At 46.8% G+C, this 18,760-nt stretch overlaps 1 protein-coding gene across 10 annotated transcripts in view; it reads left to right on the top strand.

Annotated features, from left to right (window-relative positions):
* Positions 1 to 18,760, top strand: part of ZBTB44 (zinc finger and BTB domain containing 44) — an 82,562-nt gene that overhangs the window by 49,011 nt on the left and 14,791 nt on the right. For 5 of the 10 annotated variants that reach the window (XM_072884406.1, XM_072884409.1, XM_072884407.1 and 2 more), the window contains 5 exons: positions 10,228 to 10,418; positions 10,569 to 10,649; positions 15,561 to 15,670; positions 16,026 to 16,184; positions 16,573 to 16,686. The gene's annotated coding sequence lies outside the window, so the exon portion shown is untranslated. Of the gene's footprint in view, positions 1 to 3,461; positions 3,634 to 10,227; positions 10,419 to 10,568; positions 10,650 to 12,749; positions 12,826 to 15,560; positions 15,671 to 16,025; positions 16,185 to 16,572; positions 16,687 to 18,760 lie in introns of all 10 variants that reach the window. The other 5 variants (XM_072884411.1, XM_072884408.1, XM_072884410.1 and 2 more) reach the window with 5 other exon arrangements.

The raw sequence follows: 18,760 nt of genomic DNA, 5'->3' as shown, positions 1-18,760 counted from the left end.
TGCATAGACTGACATTTTCCAGACTACTTCTAAGGAAAAACAATGTCAGCTACAAACACATTGCTGTTAAGTATGAAGGAACATTGAATAAGTATGGACAGTATTCATTTACGCCAAAACAAAGTACAGTCCTTAATTATTTGTTGGCTTCAAGCATTTATGTCTGCAGTTGCAGTATAGCTTTCAAACCACCTTGGGCCCAAGGTAGCTGTGAGTATGCCCCTGGCATTCGTGCCTCTAGAAAGACAGAAAACTAACGGTAAAATGGATCATCTGAATTCTTTGGAGGCAGGGGAGAAGTCTCCCAGGTGGGTACACCTCCGAGTCAAAGGGGAATAACTAGAAGTGTTGGGAGAGGAGCAAGGAAACCGTGATGTGTCTGTGGGCTGGTGGAGGAGGTGACTCTCAATTCCAGGGTCATTTGTGTGTGTGTGTGTAAGTGAAGAAGACATTTTGACGCACACACAAGGAGCAATGATCCCTCGGGGTTTGATACTACATCACAGAAGGATAACAGATCACTGGCTTCAGAAGAGCAAGGTAAATTACAATCCCAGTCCACTTAAGCATTTAAATAGTCTGCCTTTCCAGAAATGTGTTTAAATCGCTCCTTAAGAGCTTACCCATTTTGTGAACTTTCCTTCTGCCAGTTGCTTCTCTAACTCAGCACAGTGTATTTTATAGCCTGTGTGTTGATGGGGTGCACAGAACTGTTTTTGGAGAGTTTATGTCCATAAACAGACCCTTGCACTGTGTAAAACAAAACTGGAGAGAAAAGACACCAAAGCACAGGACTAATAGGCAACAGAGCTCAGAAAACCAAAACATCTCTCCAGGGTAGGACTTCATCTTCCCGCAATTTAAACGAGAAAAATAACAAAAATCCTAATAAAACCTTTTATATAACTTCAGTGTTGCAGTGATCAGTTTCAGGGTTGACGTGACAGCAATTATAAACAACAGTTATGCAACTGCCTCCTTGATTGAATTGAAATTAATACAGAGAAAGAAAGAGCCAAACAAAAAGAAATGGCTCTGGGTTGACTTGTTATGTTTTAAATAAATAAAAAAATGCTCGGGTCAGCCTCTTTTTCAAAAGTGAGCGCAAGCCCAGGGTGAAAAATCTCCTTGAAGAACAGACAAAGTAAATTGCTCTTAAAAATTCTCTTTGTGTTAGAATTTTGTTTGTCTTCTAAGGCTTACAGCTCCTTTTTTTTTTTTTTTAATCTGACAGTGAGGTAATTCAATATTTTAATTTTGCTCAAGTTCCTTTTACTTTAAAACTCTTTTTTAAAAACTGTTTAACACATTGTATCATTGGGTATCGTGATTCCAGTGTCACTGATTCACGCCGTCTGAGGAGAAGGCCCACGTACGCGTGTGTGCGTACACGTTATTTCCTCCACTCGCCATCTGTCAGGCGTTGAGATGTTTTTGAGTGGAAATGAAGGCAACGGGGCTGCTGCGCGTTGCACGGGCAGCGTCTGGTATCTCAGAGAGGAATGCTGCCTTAGAGTGAATACCATTTGGTAGCACTTGAATTCATGTAAAGAAAACTCAGGGAAATTCTTAGTCTAGCTGGCTGGACTGGCAAAGCCCGAGTCCTGCCTGTATTGTACAGGAGTTTTGCCCAACTCATCCTCTGTGATCTGTCTGGCAGAGGCGCGATGCAATTACTGTTCAGTACCATTAATGGTTTTGCGCGGACGTGAGCTAACCTCCTGGAATGAATTTGCCGTGTGAGGTGGGTGTATAAAACAATGCCAGGGTGGATCTCTTATCAAAGAAATCCTGTGGCTTTTCTGTTTCTCCAGGATTTCTCCTGTTGATACAGGGAATAATGCATCCAGGAAGAAATGGGGGACAGGAATTAAACCTGTTGTTTCTTTGCTCCTCCTCACCTTTTCCACCCTGAGTAGTAGGAGGCAGAGGAGCCTTGAGCTTGTTGCTTCCACTGGTAGAGGAGGAAGCAGATTTTGGAGGCTCCTACACAGATGGGTTTGCTAAACATCCCACTGACGTGTGCTAGTGTGAGTCATCCAGGGAATTCACCACTCTATACGCAACAGGTTCAGTGAGCAAAGTGCCAAAGAAAACCTGCAGAATATGGCACGCTCGCTATTCGCACAGGCATGCTCAGCTGTGATGAGCCTTTGTGCTGGATTCCCTGCCAGGTTTGCCACAAGTGGGCATTGGACGGGTGGCTTCATCCCCGGTAACCTTGTTGTTGAGGAAAAAAGCTGATCTCAAAGCCACCTACCTTAGCTGTTGAGTTTGCAAAGGCCACTTCTTTACACTTCTCTTTGTTGGGCCAGTAACTTAGTGTTGCATATTACCCTTGGCGTGCTGTTAGGTGACGAGGAGAGTGCGGTCTGTGTAGCCATCTCTTTGTCCTTGCTTGCCTTTCCTGTTTTCTTCCTTCGGTCTGTTGCTGTGGATTCTAAGGGAGCAAGGAAAAAGTGAAAGTTCGCATGGCCTTTGACATCTCTCCAAGCCAGAAATAAAGCACTGGGAGGTTAAATTTTATGTTTTGCTTAGCCTTCGCCTCTGGAGACATGAGAAGAATTATAGGAGGTTGATCTATAGCGTGGCTGGGCAGCTGTGATCGGTGCTTTATTAAAGTCTATAGCAATCAAGCTAACACAAACCAGAACCTTTCCTTGTAGCTTTATGTAACCCTTTAAAAAGTGATGGATGTTTTGCAGCAGGAGTGGGGGGAATCAGTGGGTTAGGCCAAACTGCACAACATGATAACCAGAACAATTAATAGCACTTAACGTGAAATAGCAAGCTCTTGGCTCCTCGAATATTATATAGTTTATAATCCAGGACAGATTGCCTTTAAAGTATGGCTCTCATCAAAAGAGTGGCTATGGAGCCCTCGGTACAATAAAGCTGTTCCATGGAGATGATCCTTTTCGCTGCCTGTGATGTCTTAAGTAGGTTTTTTGCTACTGGTTTTGCCCCTCTTTGTCTCGGCGCTATAGGAGCAACGCAGCTTTGGGGGAGGGAACTGGATTCTTTTCTTTCAAGAACTGGCAGCTGAACTGTTAGCTGAACTCTGGTGGCACCGGTGCCTTTTCCCCATCAGTTGCCATTTGTGCAAATATACTGAATCAGCTGCAGAGCTGTAACTGGGCACGATCTGTTTTTGTCTTTATTGCTAGTGATGATGCCAGAAAGCCTGCAGCTTGAATTCCCATCTCAAAGTGGGTTTGCAGGACCCGTGTTCTGAAAAAGCCTTTCTTTTGTTTGCTGTCCAACACAGAGACTCTGAGCTGGATGCTGGGAGAGACAAAGAATCTAACAGCGCAGAATGCAACTTGCTTGACATACCAGGGCACATTTTCGTCTCCTTCAGCACCTTGGCTGTTTTGATCCCTTAATTAACCTGAGACATTCCATTTTCGAGGTACCTGCTAGTAGACCAGGCAGCTACTTATCTGTCCTCTTTCCTACAGCCAGAGAAGGAGGAATCAAACCTCAGCAGGAAGAGGGAAGAATCAAACCATAGCAGGAGGAGTCAAAGAGAAAGAGGCAATTCCTGCTGAACGAACGTCACTCTTACCAGGATATAAAAAAACCAGGCTCCTGGATCTCCTTGACATCTCAATCTATGCAGGGGCCATAGGTGTAAGTCTACACTCCCCCTCCTCGTGCCGTAACTTAGTGTTTTATGCAGTGCTGTGTGCTGTTACGGCTTTCTCTTATGCAGGGTGCAGCCACATCACTTCAGGGTTTTTTGTGTTGTGAGATTGGCACAGAAGTGTTCTAGTGCACTCAGAGACTGAGGTCCTCATGCCCATAATATTTTTTATACAACTGCATAAAACTCATTACTGTGTTGGTTTTTTTTATCAGGGGTGTCAAGTATGTCCTCTTTTCTCATTAAAGCTAACTTTATTCTTAAACTCCTGAAGGGAGACGGGGGGAATGAAGAAGTGGAGTTTTGATTTTCTAAAAGTGTCTTGGAAAGAAAATTACTGGATTATCGTAATTATCCCCAAAGCAAGAATATAAAACCCACAAAATTGGAAACTAATTTTCACTGCAACTTTTTAATTTAGAAAGTAACTTTCATTCTGACTTGGTGGTTCATTTTGAAAAGACAGACTTTTTTTTTTTTTTTTTTACAAAATACCTCTATGTTTTTGAAATTGCCTCCTGAAAATGTCTCCGATTTTTTTTCCATGATATACCGTGCTATGAAAGGTTTCCTGCCTGACTTGGAAAACAAGGTAATTTCAGATCATTAAAATTTTTCACAAAGAGGACGCAGTTCCCTCCAGGACTCTGGCTTAGCCTTTTGGCAGACTCAAGAAGCCAGCACTCCCTCACTTGCGTTCAAGACATGTTTGGTAGTTTGGCTTGGGGGCAGAGGGGGTTTTGTCACGGCTTTGAAGACTAGAAAACAAACCCTTAATTCCCCTTGTGAAAACCGAAAGGAACTGCGCTGGAAGATGGCAGCCCACCATAAAAGTGCGTTGAGAAGGGCGGGTATTTGCAGCCCTCTCTCAATTAAGCCATGTGTAGTTTCATTGCCATAACCATGGAGCAAAACGCTTGCCCTCGATATTCTATTTATAGAAAACAAACATAATACCATTAGAGCGGGAGAGAGGCTGGACTTAGCAAATTGCATTAGCATATTGGCAGAGCTTAGATTCCTGTCCTGGAAGAGTGTCCATAACAAAACAATCTTACTCCTAGGTCCAGCAGCACTGAGTGAGAAAAACCAGATTTTGCAAAGTAAAACTAGTTCCACTGTTACCTTTCCAGCCCACTGTCCTCAAACAAAGCAGTTACATCTCTGCGTAACCTTGTGGTGAATGAACTTCAAGTCTCTTAGCCAAGTCTGAATTTAGCTTGTGTTTTATCTCCAGAGGTGTTTCATTAGCTCAATTACAAGTGACATGTTCCACTATGCACTGCTGACTGAAAAAACTCAGCCAACCTAAAACCTTCTCCAAATAGAATCCGATTAACCTCTTACTCGCCCTTCCTTTAATCCCCCATGCCTCGTGACTTGTCCACAGCCACACCTTTTAAAGAAGACCAAAGTAAACTACCTGAGATAACTATGCACTTAACAACTGAGGTGTTTGTACTTGATTTTTTAGTTCGGTTGGGCTTGGGTGTATGTTGTTACTGTTCAAAAAGTAAGAGCCTGTGTTTTTTGGGATGGCGTCCAGTGACAGTTCTCTGTTGCACAAGCCACCACCATTTGGGCAAGCCCCTCACTGTCCCCATCTGTAAAAGACGGGTGGCGATCCTCAGTAACATGTAGAAAAGTTGTTGAACACCTTAGATGGAGACCTCTGCGTAACTGCGGAGACCACCCAAGGACATAACTGTTGTTGCGAACGTGCTTGCTAGCGATTCGGTTTGCTTCTATGGACTTCAGATCCTGGTTAGGCATTGTTTTGAAGGTGATTAAGGTGCCTGGGTGTTACACCGGCTTCCTGCTCGGGGCTGAGTTTTGCCCTAGATCCATTAATGTTTTGGCAGCAGTGCTTCCTCACTGGTGTTGTCGAGACAGTTAGATGCTGAAGTCATCAGTAAGGCATATAACCCTAAATGGATGGGTTGGATCAGTGACCTACTTTAACATATGAGTCTTGCACAAGTCTGACCTTCTCCCCACGATCCACCCTGAGACCTCAGCAGCACAAGCCATTTCAAAGCATCCCGTGCGCTGTTCTGGTCATGCGTTGAAGTCTTACTAGCGAGGCAGCGAGTCCGTCAGCTGGGGCCAGGAGCTGTGATTTGGAAACCCTGAGTGCTTGATTTGGCTACAGCCTTGCTTTGCAAATCCACACAAACATCTCATTTTCTCGATTTTTTTCCATTGTATCCACAGTCCATGTCCTGAAGAACTTGTACTCCCTGTGAATTAGTGGTAGGATTATCACTGGAATTTTGTCTGCTTGCATGCTCAAATAAGCTCTCAATCAGGGTTGAGATTTAGGCTGCAGCAGTTGTTGGGGTTTATTTTTTTAGCAGACAGTTATTTTTTAAAATAGTTCTGTTTTCGTCTTACAAGCGTTTTCCTCCAAACGTGACTACAACAAATAAGCAGTAAAACTCAGAGAGTGGCATAGATGTGCTGTTGAGGACAAACCAGCCCTGAGGACTGATCAGAACAGGTTACAGCAGAGGTATGGGGTTACATCTCATAAACTGAGGAATACAGTAAAAAACATACAGAAAAACTCAATCTCTTCCAATAAGGATGCTCTGTGCGTTTTGTGGGTCTTGGATCAGCATGATCCAACTCTCTACGTTCCAGCCAAAGCTAGTTTTGGAAGCGTTGCTCCAAACGGCACCATAAAATTTCATATCTTTGTTGGGTTTCACTGTTTATTCTTGTAGGTTTGAATAGCCCGACAAGCACGTTTCCTAAAAACCTGGTGCGCGGACTGACACTAGGAGTGCCGTATTACTGTCCAAAATGAGTTAGTGTGTTATGTGGGACAGACTAGAAAAACAGGCATCTGTCTTGGGAAGGCTGACAGGTTCTGGATGGGAGTTGGGATGAGAGCTGACCTGGTGTTTTGGTGGGGCAACACGGGCAGATCGTCCAGACTGGTGCGTGCCTGTATTTATATACGTGCGTGCATTTGTACAGCTCGCTGAGTGATAAAACAGGATGAATGCCCTGTAACGTGGGAAGGCAGCAATGAGGCTGTACTTAACTGCAAAGTCAATACAGAGAGAACTAGTCTGGTCAGGTTTTCCTCAGACAATTATCTGTTTATTCTCTTCGTATAACATCTCTCTCAATCCTTTTTTGGCTTTTCTGCTTTTAATTCTCCTTTCCTCCCCTAAGCTGAGCATCCATCCTTCCTATCTTTTGCTGTCTAAAGCCCATGCTCGCCAGTGGTCCCAGCAGCCTTCAGGCGAGGCGCACGCCTCCCCTCTTCCCTCGTCACGGCAAACGGCAGCCTCCTCCTCCCTTCGCCGCACCCCCGGGCACCTCAGGGCTGTTGTCTGCCAACTGAGCTTATGCAGTTTCTCTGCTCTGGGCCCAGCTAATGTGTCTGGGTTTTGCGTGGCAGCGGGCCCAATCCCAGCCCTGATCTAAGCCTGCCTAGAGGTGCTCTCCCCATCTCCTGAACCAGGCTGAGACGTTCACAGGTGTCTGTCCGGTTCAAAGCATGGGTGAACCACTTCCCTCGGTGCTTTGGGCTGTTTGAAGTCTGCACAGCATTTCTGTGGCTTTAGCCTACTTCTTCATTTCATGTTCTCTGTTCTTAGAGATGTTTTGTTTCTGCCTATCCCCTTAAGAGGTCAAGTGCTTCCACAGGGAGGTTAGCCTGTAGTTTTCCATGCACTCAGGCTACTCCATGCACGAGTGAATTTGTTCTGTGATAATACAGCCGAGCAGGCAAAACCACAAGTAAATCAGACTGGGTTTTTTTCCCACTTTTAATAACAGTTTACTATTCTGTAAGTGCATGTAAAGCACATGCCCTATTCCCCCAGCCAAGGAGCTTGACAGCTTGTCAGCAAGAACTACCACAGGTCTAGAGTGACTGATTTATACAAGTAAAAGCACACATGCCAAGACCTGGCAGCAGCTTGCTCCTTCTTTTTTTTTTTTTTTTTTTTTGTAACAACTTGGCAACCTTCTCTCTTCTCCTTCATCCAAACTTTTGCCTTTTATAGTCTTTGAATAACGCCTTTTCTTTTTTTTTTTTAATATATGTAGCAGTTTTCCCTCCCTTCTCTTTCAGCCATTTGCTCTCCTTATCTGAATTGGCCATGGGACAGGAGATCTTGGCTTCACAACAAGCAGTTCTTGACTGAGTACGCACAATCACGAACCCGATTGCACACGGACTCGTGTTTTTGTGCATGGGAGTGGGTGCATCAGGGCTTCGTAACTCTTTCTTACCTGTGCTCGGATATTCCCATGCTCGTGTGTTGTACATGCTTGTGCTAAAACTCACCTTCCTTCGTAGAAGTATATGCACGTACGTGAGCTCACAGTGGTGCAATCGAGTGTTTATGAACATTGATTCTCATGTTCTCGGTGTGGAACACTCATTTAAGGAATTACACGAATTTGTCTGCATATCCAAGCGGGAATTCTTACACGCATGCATACACAAACATATGTAAACCACCCTGCATAATCATATGGCCTCCAACGTCGATTCAAACTTGGTTATGTATGAAGGTTTATTGATTTGCTCTTTCTCCTTCAAGCCTGTATTCAGGTATAGGCTCATACACAGCTGCGTAGCCATGCGGTTTCTCAGACACAAGCATTCTTAGGCACAGACAGTCTCTCACACATAAGCTTATAGATTTATGATTTGTTGTGAGAGTGGAAAACAGCTGCTGCAGGCTAATCAAATACAGCAGAAGATTTAATGCAAAATATTGAAAAACACTGTCTGGTAGGAGGGTGAAATTCTTAAAAACATGCTGGTCTCATGGCGCTAGGCCAGTGCAAGAAGATTTGCACCTGGCCATGATAAACGTCAGCAACGGGTCTGGAGGAGGCTGCTTCACCCTTAGAGGGCTGCCAGATACACGGGCTAAAATTCACATTGGGTTTGGCCCTGCGAATAAGCTACGTAAGTTTGAGGCTGTGGTTTTTCAGGGGCACACAAGCAGAGCTGCTTAGCGTGGACTGGTAGGAAAGAAGAGTAGTCCAACTCGAGCATGAGCTTTGCAGCACATTGGCAGAGCAGGTTGAAGGTCTCACTACTGGCTCGCTTCTGCCCGTCTCTGTGGACAAACGGAAAGCCTGTTTCTCCAGGGCTGTCAGTTCAGCACCTTTCACCAGTTCTGCTAAGGCTGCAAAGGCTTGGAAATAATTAACTGCAAAGGAAAGAATTTCATCTCAGGTTTCTGCTGACTGATGACACAGGCAATTTATGATGCCACAAGAAGCTCAGGCTGGGATTATTTCTATGTAACTCCCAACGCTGCTGCTTGGCAGCTTAGTGACTGTGTTGGAAGGGACTGAACTAGATTAATACCTTGTGGATTTGAACTCTAAACTTCCACGGGTTTGGAGTTCGGGGGCTCGGCTTAGCTGAGTACAGACTAGAGCTGTGGCACTTGCAACGTCCTCGTCTCCCTTTCCCGGTGCCGGTAGGTGGAACTTCTCAGCACAGCTCTCCCCTTTCTCACCCGGCTGGTATGATCTCACTCGTCCACCTCCAAAGGTGAGGCCGCAAAGGGCTGGGCTGTGAAAATAGCACGGGATCAGTCTTCAAAATGTCCTTCCTGTGAAACCTTGGCTTGGCAGCCTCAGCGGGTCTGTGCTGCCACTCACTCTCTGGTAAAGGAAGCGAGCGGCTCCTGCTTCCTTGGGTGCTAGACACAGAAAATGTGATACCTGAGCAGGGCGCTCAGATGTCGCGGCTAAAGGACAGGTGTATTTTGTTCCCGTCTGCTCTTGGTCTGCAACGGGAGACGAGAGGCTCCTGTTCCAGTAGTGATTTCGGCTGCAAAAAGAGATTGCTCTTTTGCAGTTGATGGTTGTGGGTTTAGTCCCTGTTATTCACCTGCAAACACGTATCAGTGTTTCTGATTGGAGACTCCACAGGCTGAACCAGCAAGTCAGTTCTCCGTGCACCCCGCCATGAGCTGAGAGATAAGGTTTTCTAAAGGGAAGGGCCATGGGGCAGTTGGGCGAAGCCCGCTGACTTTGCACGTGCCTGTCTGCACAATCTTCAGCCGGCAGCTTACCCCCAGTTATTGCTGGTCTATCCTATCCACATGTGCTGTGAATACCTCCCTATCTTTGCTCTCCATTTGGAGATCATCAGGTGAACAGTGCTGTTCAATCTGTTCTTTGCAGTATGACACCAGCCACACATCTACATATTGGTGAACCACCAGCTCTTTGACTCATGGCTGACGGGCTCCACTCTCCCAAGGAGCCCATATTCCCTTTCTTTGTGGGTAGACAGCCCTGGGTGGCATAAAGTACACATTGAAACGCGCCGTCCCGGGATATGAGAAGCATCTGTTCCCTCCAGATGTTCAGTCATCTCATTGTTTGTTGGATTTGAGGACAGGAACCCCCTTCAGTTATGTGAGGCACTCACTGTTCTCAGATGTCCGGGAGAGTGTGTGGGGTGGGGGGAGAATTGGCTTTGTGTGACGCCAGCAAGGAATAGAGGCAGAGGTTTCGTGCTTTTTGGAAAACACTTGAAAGGCCTTTGAGCTCTGGCTAATCTCCATTGTTCGTGTGTTTTCCGGCAGCAGAATGAGTGAGGAAGAATGGAAAGAGGCAAGAGAGCAGAGCTGAGAATTAGAACTGGAAGCCTTTCCCGTGCTCAGGCGAGCTTGGCAGAATCCATCGTGGCAAATGGAGTTGGATGCAGTAGAATCCAGGCTTAAGCTTGGCTCAGATCTTAGACCCAGCAGAGCCTCCTTGGATCTGCAGGAGCTTTGTAAGTAGATGAGTGCATTTCAGCCAGCCTCACTGAACCAGACACAAGTGCAGCTGTTGAATTCAGCTGTGGAGCAGGGCAGAGGGTAGCGTTGCCCAAATTTGAGGCCTTTTTGCCCACAGCCATTTTATGTCTTTGATTTTTCTACAGACTTCTTTTCTTCTTCTGCTGTAGACCATACAAGACTGTTAGAACTACACATGCAGTGCAAGCTTTGACCCATTAATATAGGTAAGCCGAGGCACAAAGCTGCAAAATGACGTGCGCAGTGTTGCCAGTAAATGTTTAGCAGAGCTGTGTATTGTACCTGAAATGCACTGAATTCCTCGTTAAACCTTTAATCCCCTCCTCTCCCAGCACCCTGCATTGTAGCACTGTATGGGCCATTTGCAGAGTGCAATTTTGGTCTGTCTGCGTCATTATATCCTAGCTGACAGGTGAGTAGTTGGAGATACAGGGTTCCCACCCGAGTTTCCTTTCTGATGGAGACATTTCTAAGTGCAACGATACCTAAAACAGGCATGACTTGAGGAATAGAGGTAGTGTGGCTCTTGATTTTTCTGTATGGGCTCAACCAGGTACAGACTAGAGCGAGGCCAGAGTAGAAACCTGACATCGGCTAGAGCAGTGCCAGGAAGAGCTGTCCCTTCAGTATATCCTTCCCACTTCTATCCACTGAGGGAAAACATTGTGCAGCCCCCAAACTTTCCCACTCAATACTTGTTCCCTTTCCTCTGCACCAGCAGAAAAGCTTTGTTAAAAAAAGAGTCGTTTTCAATACAAGATTTTAAATGTTTTGTTCCTGACGGTGAGTCAATGATTTTTCCAGTCCCTCCCCCACAATAAACAAGTGCAGGCTGAGTGTGGTCCAGAGGAAAATGTGAGTTACACATGTCCTGGCCACATGCTTCTCTGGTACCAATGATAACCATATGGTGGCTTTCAGACCCCAGCTCTCCGACGAGGGGAAGTGTTAGCAAGAATCAGTGTAAGCTCCTGCAGAGTAGGTACGTAACCCAGCCTTGCCTGTAGCTACTTGCATGGGCCCAGCAAACACCTTCACAACCTAGTACGGTTGTAGCGCCTTGTTTTGTGGTTCAGCTTCACCTCGTCACTGAGCCCACAGCTCCTCTGGCATTTCTCTGCTCCAGCGCTTTGCTGGGGAGAGGGAAGCGTACTGCCCATCGCCGCTCCTTTCCGTGTGAGCGCAGAAACTTATCTTCTGTTCTGGGAAAGAAAATCAGAGGGGTTGGGGAAGGGCAGAGATGGGCCTTGGGCTAGTTTCAAGGTTCAGAGGCAAACCGAGTACAATAGGTACCTTATAATTTTAGCATCTCACTCATTTAGGGTGCAAATACTACCATCACTAGCTGGAACAGTCCGTAAATTGCTTGTCAAATTTGAGGACTGTCATAGAAGCAACCCTGTCCCAAACCCAGTGCAGGAACCACAGCGTGCAGCAGGCTCCCAGAGCATGTAGTACCACCACGCCATTGCATGATACTGCTTGCATACCATGCGTGCAGAGCTCTCAGCTCCCCGTAAGTTAGCATCATCATCACCGTTTTCTGCAGAGTAATAGGAAAGCGGAAGCCCAGATATCCCAGAAGACGTTATTCCCATCACGATCTAAATAACTTGGAAGACTGGGTCATGGAAGAAGGTCCTCTCACTTTGAGGCTGGTGTCTTAGTTTCCCTTTCTCCGAGCTTGCCCTGGTGTTTGCTCACACAGTGTGCGCGATTTCCCCATGCATGGTTTCCCACTCCTCTTTGAAACCAGCTAGTCCCTGCTACCACTCCATATCTCACTTACCCGTGTTTCTACTTCCTTATTTTGAGCTACTAGGGGAGCAAACAGGAGGAGGTTCATTGATTATTTTTAGCTTAAAATCTCAGCTAGGTAACCTTTATTAAAGCTAAGCTAAATACACAGCAAACATAAGCTTTACTCAGGCAGCAGTTCACAGGAACTTGGCAGAGGCCTGCCTGCGTTTCAGAATCCTTGTCCTTTTTCTAGATGAAAGCCCTGCAGAAGGATTTGTTTTTCAGACAGAAGGCAAGCCAAGTTGGTGATTTCATCCCAAGGCAGGCTGTGTCAAGCTGGTCCTATTCAAACACGCAGGAAATCAACCTTGGAGCTCGTTCAGAAATGAGGATGGAGAGTGGGAGTAGAGAGGGGGGCCCTGAGGAGGACAAGATCTTGGATTCTGAAACTGAGCTCAGAACAAGCAGGGGAGATACCTGCTGTCCGTGTAGCGCTGTAGGGACCCGTCCCTCACCCTTTGAAGGATTAACTGGCAAGGTTTCATGTAGCATTTCTTAATTTCCAGCTCTTCCAAGAAGCTACCCCACCTCTGTCCTCGTGGAGCCCCGCGAGGGACGTGCGCAGCATCGCTCTGATAAGAGGTCAGGTGGCTACCACAGGCGAAGGCAAATTTTCCCAGAGTCCCCTCATTCCAGTACATTTTTTTCTGTTTAAAGCAATCATTGTCTAATTAAAGCAGTTGCTTCCCAAGCGTAAATGTGGATTACTGAGGAGAGAAAGAGAGCTTGCTCTGAATAAGGGAATGGGGAGAAGGGAGAGGGAAGTGGAAAAGAGACTCTTGTGAAGTCATTCTTTACAAGCTGTTGTAATGATCTCCACTTAAACATTTGTAGAGCAGCTATATAACACCGCTGGTAGAGGGGAGGCCACGGATGGCAGAATTCGGAACATTTGTTCTTGGGTCTGCTACAAAATCTCTGAGATCTTTGGACAGTCCCTTCCCAAGCAGCAAGGGAAGCACAGTGGAGAAAAACTTGGCATAATTTATCCGCTGCATTTCTGCAGCTGCAGACTTGCCTGTTGATTGGCGAAGATCTCACTCCAAGAACCTCCATCGCTGTGCAGCATTTCGCATACAGCTAATCACGTGGGAAATTAGTGGGAGAAACCTGCTTGGGATGTATGTGTGAGTGTGTATAATTCTTCATCCCTAAATAACATCTGCAGGGGCTTCTGAGCAAGGCAGGCAGAGTTTTCTGTCACTGCTAGAAAAAGCTCAGACCTGCCCCTTTGCGCTTACTCTGTCTACAGAAGAACGTTAAGGACTCCAGTCCTTCCTTTCTAGCAATTGCTTTCATGGATCCAGATTTTAGTGGTTTGGGTTTTTTTAAAATCAAGCACTTTCTGATGTGAATAACACCAACAAAATGCTTGCAACTTGGCCTGGAGGATGGGAAAAATGCAGACACCGAAAGCCAAGGCAGTTTCTTAATGTCGAGGCTCATTAAGTACCTTTTAACGTTAGTGACTGGTGCTGGAATCTGCCCACGCAGGCTGGAGGCTGAGGAAATATTATTTGAACACATCTGCTCCAAGAGATATTGTCAGACTTGGGGAGCATCTTGTGGTAATTAGGGGAATTCATTGCCTTATTTAGTCCAGCAGAGTTTTTTCTGGATTTTTTTTGTTGTTGTTGTTTGTGGGATCCTTTAAAATTTTATTTTCTGCATTTTTTTTTTCCAACAACTGGAAGGCCCCCAGGCAATATTAAGACCCTGTGTTCATGTAGCACCTTCTTCCCTGTTGCAAAGCACCTGGCAAAGCTGGGTAAGAAGTATTTCAGAAGTAAAGGAAGAGAAACTTGCAGCCACAGGCTCGAAATACAACACCGAGTTGTAGACCATAATTGCCTTTCCCCTTTCCCGTCCCTGCCATATCTTCTCCCTCCTCCCTCCCCATTTCCCAGCCTACCCGTGTGCATCGGCCCTCCAGATAGCAAGCTCCTACAAGACCCCGGTGCTGGGGTTAAAGCAGACCAGTTGACTGCTTTTGACTCTTCTGTCCAAAATGCTGCCCTGAGCTCTCCCCTGCTCGCTGTTGTTCGAGCGGTCTGCGCTGAGTCACAGAAGAAAGGGGTTGAACCGGATCAGCCAGACGATGTCCCAGGCCAGAAGTGCCTTCTTCCTCTCCTTGTTGCTCCTTTTGCCAAAGGCAGGGTGGTACCTGTCTTCCCCTCCTCAAAACTCAATCCCCCAGCAACTTTTGTCTCCCCATGAGAAGAACTACTTTACATAAATCTTTTCAAGAAGAGGACAGCTTTAAGTCCCTGTCCTTTCTTTCTGAAAAACGGGCCTTTAATATAGTTTAATTAAAAGCTCATTCTGCAGAGCTCATTTGATGTCAGTTTTGAAATTCTGTGCATTTTGTTTCCATTCTTATTCTTTTGTGTGTTTAAATCAGTACATTTCCAAATAAGGTTTTTGTGTGCTCACCGCAGATCTCTGTACTCACTCCTTGAACCTTAATGCTTTTTGTAGCGTTGAGCAGTGACAGGGTTATGTTAACCTCTCTGCTTCACTAGGCTCATTTGTTCCCTCAAAATCAACACAGCAGCTGTAGACGCTGACATCTGAAACACTCCTGGCTCTCTTTACGACACAGAGTTTCCCTTTGGGCTATGTGGATTGCACGGAGTGCCTTGCAAGGAACACAAGCCAGAAAAGCAGGTGCTCAAGGACGATGAACCCTGAGCTAGGAAAATATAGGCTCTCGGGCTGTTTTCTTGTTGGCCGGTCTTCTCATCCGAATAGGCGACCGCTGCCCTCTGAGACAGAGCTGCATGGGAAGGCAGGAGCTTGCCAGCAGCTGAGAAGCTGCCCCGCATCAGCTTTTGAGTTAGCATGGGAGGGGTGCGTGTCTTGGGCCATAGCCACCCAAAGGTCCCCACAGAGCAAATACCTAATCCTGGCATCGGAGCTTAAGCACAGGGAAACAGTGCGACTTGCACAGAGCCAGGAGCCAAACGCAGGCAGCGTGACTCCCAGTTTGGCTGGCTAACCGGTCATCTGGGAGCCAGCCCACGGGGCAGTTTTATTTGGCACGGAGGAAGCTGCTTGGGCAGCTGGCTAGATTGGGTGGACGTTGGGGTATGGGGACAAGGCGGGTTCACTTCAGGCCGGGCTTGGTTTGGGGCCAGGTGCAGCTTGACCCAAATCTGCCAATTAGGCTAAACATGAGTACCTGGCTGGGCTTAAATGCTGCTCGTTGGGGAGGAGAGCTGGCTAGCCTTGCCCTCTGCTTGGTGAGCTTCTGTGGCCCTTGCTGGGGAGCTGGAAGCTTGAAGGAGAAGTGCTCAAATGGGAATATGGTTTTGCAGGGGATGGTGAGACCCTGGCTGAAGCTCCTCTGCATCAGAATCCAGGAGACCAAACTGTGCTGCTTTCAGGATCCCGTGGTTGGCAACACGCAGGAAAGTCAAGGTGGAAAGTGAGTAGTACAGCGCAATGCTAGAGTACAAATGCTATTTGAATTGGAGTGGGGGGATAAAGGTGTGTAGTGACTGTATTTCTTACCTAATCACGCTCTGGGGAGCGGAGAGCTAGGGAGCGTTGCTGGGAGAGGAGACGTGGGTGCGTGTGTTTTAGCTTTTGGAAAAACCCCTTGCTTTGAGAAAGCAAAGGTCATCTAGAAAAAGCCTGAGTCGGGGCCAAGATGTAAGAACCTTGCAAAAGTAATGTGGGGTTTCCCCCCCCACTCCTTAGTTTCTGTTCTTAGCTTGACCAGCTGCTAGAGCCCTCCCTCGGGTGGCCAGGGATCTAGAAGCCCTTTCCTCTCCCTGAAGCAGGGGCAGATAACAACAACAAAGGGCTGTCTTGAAGAACCGAAGCTTTTATTGGAGCAGCTCTCTGTTTTGTATCTGGATGAACGTGCCGAGAGGACGACATGAGCAAAAGGTGCCCTAAGTGCTGGGAAGATGCAGCTGACGTGAAGGCAGGGAAAGGTAGGGGGAAGAATTTACTTGTGTGAGCTGTTTAAGATGCCTGGGAGGTGGGCTGGGAGGGCGAGCGCGCTGCTTTGTTCAGTGCCTTTTGCCTGCGCCGCCATCGTGTTAGTGCTGAGATCTGAATAGTTTTAATTTTATTCCTAATTATCTGCGCTGCGCACAGATCATAAAAATCAGTGATGTGGTTGCCCAGTGGAGATGAAAGCTGCTTACCTGATGTGTACGGTGAATAACAATGAGAATTAAGTTGCGCGTTTTGGAATCATTTCTGCTATTCTAGACGGATGAAGCTCTGCCACGAAATGGTGGATTTCCTTAAGCTTTGTCTGTTTCTTAGCACCCATGTTGTTAATTTTCATGTGGCTTTTCCATTTGTTTTTCTCAGCCTTTGGAAGCCAAATGCTCAGAGGTGACTGCCTGGCATCTGTCCACGTTAGTTGTGAAACGGGGAAGATTGTGACCCAGAAGTATGAAATTCGGCGGCTTCCCCTGAGAGGAGGTATGGTTATCGGGGGGGTGTCTCTGAATTAAGAGGGAGCCTGCGTTGCTACATCGTAGTTCTGTGCGTGGCATGACTAATGGCGAACCCTCCCAGGACAGGGGAAATGGAGGCGGTGGTCATGGGGCCTGTGTCTCCAGGAGTCATTTTTGTTGTCTGACACTAAAAAATGAGCAGTTGTCATGGTTACCAGCCTCCCCTTCCTGGTCTTGCCAAATGTCTTCTCTGGAGCCTCGGGCTTGGAGCAGGCTTCAGTGTTTCCCTCCTGTTGAGATCACACTCTGATCCAAGCACCTTGAATTTCAAACGTGCCTACTTTAGCATGGTGGTGTGATGTTTATGTGGGCTTGGGTATCTCAAGAGCCTTTGGTGGCCCTATCTTCTTACTGATTCTTAAGAACAGGAAAGAAGCAAACGAAGTAAAAATGACCTATGGGTATACTGAGGGATGCAGCCCTGTGTTTGCAAGCTGGGCAGAGGTGTAGGGTGTCTGGGTGGGCTTGTGGGGTCTTGGTTCCTGCACCATGCATGGGCTCAAGGGCTCAGTACAGGCAGTGCCTCCTGTGGAAAAACTTTAAGGGATCAGCAAAGCTCTGTCTTCTCTCTCATTCTTGTTTGGTGTGTTCAAACCACAGCGAGTCTAGTTATGAAGTGACCTGAACCATGGAGGTCAGTCTTCAAAATCTTTTGGCTTGAATCTGACTGGGTCCCCCCTGTCCCACCCCCCCCTTTTTTTCTTTCCCTTTTTCTCTCAATGCCAGCAGAAGAAGCTCGAGTGAGAGATGAACAGATTAACAAGGAGTCTGTTTGGGGGTTTTTTGAGCTGGGTTTGGTTGGCATTGCTTACGAGAGTGAACTGAGCTCTGAAAAAGGGCTCGTGCGAGTCCCGTGCAGCAAGGGGACGGCAGGGATCGCAGCAAGCCGTGCTGTAGAAATTCTTGGAGCAGGAGGAAGGTGAAGAGTCTCAAAGGAAATGTGAGGTCATTTCCCTTTTAACATAGTACATTTCAGAGATACTTTAACAATTAATCAATATCTAAATCTGCAGGCCATTATAGGGCTTGGCAATGTGTTATTTTGTAGTCTAACAAATGGGAGCCTGCTTGTGCTAATAGGTTGAATCCCTGAGCTACAATAAAGGTTACTATCACATGTTGAGTGATAACTTGCTCCTCCCTGCCTCTTTTGAGATGAGGTCAATTACATTTACCATTTATGGTAAAGATATTCTTCCAATTGAAATGACAAGGATGCAAGGAATCCACTTTTGCTTTCTGTATTTTAAACTTTTAAAGTAATAATCATTACCAAAAATTTGGGAATGAGGGGCAGGGGAATCTCTCTGCATAGGCAGCCAAGTGTTACGACATAGCTTTGGCTTCAGGCACCGAGGCTGCCGCTAAGCCCCTTCGTAGCCCATGCTGGAACATCTGGTCCATCTCATGATGGAAGGTCAGCCTGAACAGCCGGGCAACGGAGCTTGATCCCGACTACCGCGCGAGTGCCTAGACTATGGGGGCTGAACAGCTGTGTCTGTGCTGAGCACAGAGCTGGGAGTCTGCATAGCTCGAGACGCTCCTGGGGAAAGAGCTCAGCTTGCAAGCTCGCGCTGGGAGGTGCGGGCTGCAAATTGGCATCCTCCGTTCCCCTTCTGGCTCCTGGATGGCTTGAGTGCTTCCAAGCAGAGTGCTGGGCTTGCAGGTTGCCTGGGCTTCCCCAGCCCTCCAAACAGGGTCCCGGTGAGGTGTTCTTGGCATGATGTGCGCACGTAAGGAGGCCTTGTGGTTAGGGCAGCGAGCCCCTTCTACTTTGCTAGCTCTGTAGCTGGTGATGTTGGCCAGTAGTTATTCCTCTGACCTGGTTGAAAACAAGCTTGAGTCTCTCATCCTTTGGATTAACTAGCCTGCCCATAACTTTTCAGGAAGGTGTTGGTTTTCTTGCACAGCCCTCCTTCATTCTCCAAAAAAACCAGATCACACTTCTCTAACTTCTGTCTGGAAGCTTATTTGGAGTAGTGGACAGCGAGCAACTCCTGGCTCTCCTGTTAACTAACCTCGGCCCCTCTGGAGATGGA

The sequence above is a fragment of the Ciconia boyciana genome, chromosome 20, assembly GCF_034638445.1.
Source record: "Ciconia boyciana chromosome 20, ASM3463844v1, whole genome shotgun sequence".
NCBI classification, from domain to species: domain Eukaryota; kingdom Metazoa; phylum Chordata; class Aves; order Ciconiiformes; family Ciconiidae; genus Ciconia; species Ciconia boyciana.
Note: the sequence above shows the minus strand (reverse complement) of the source record. Positions and strands in the feature narration are given on the sequence as shown.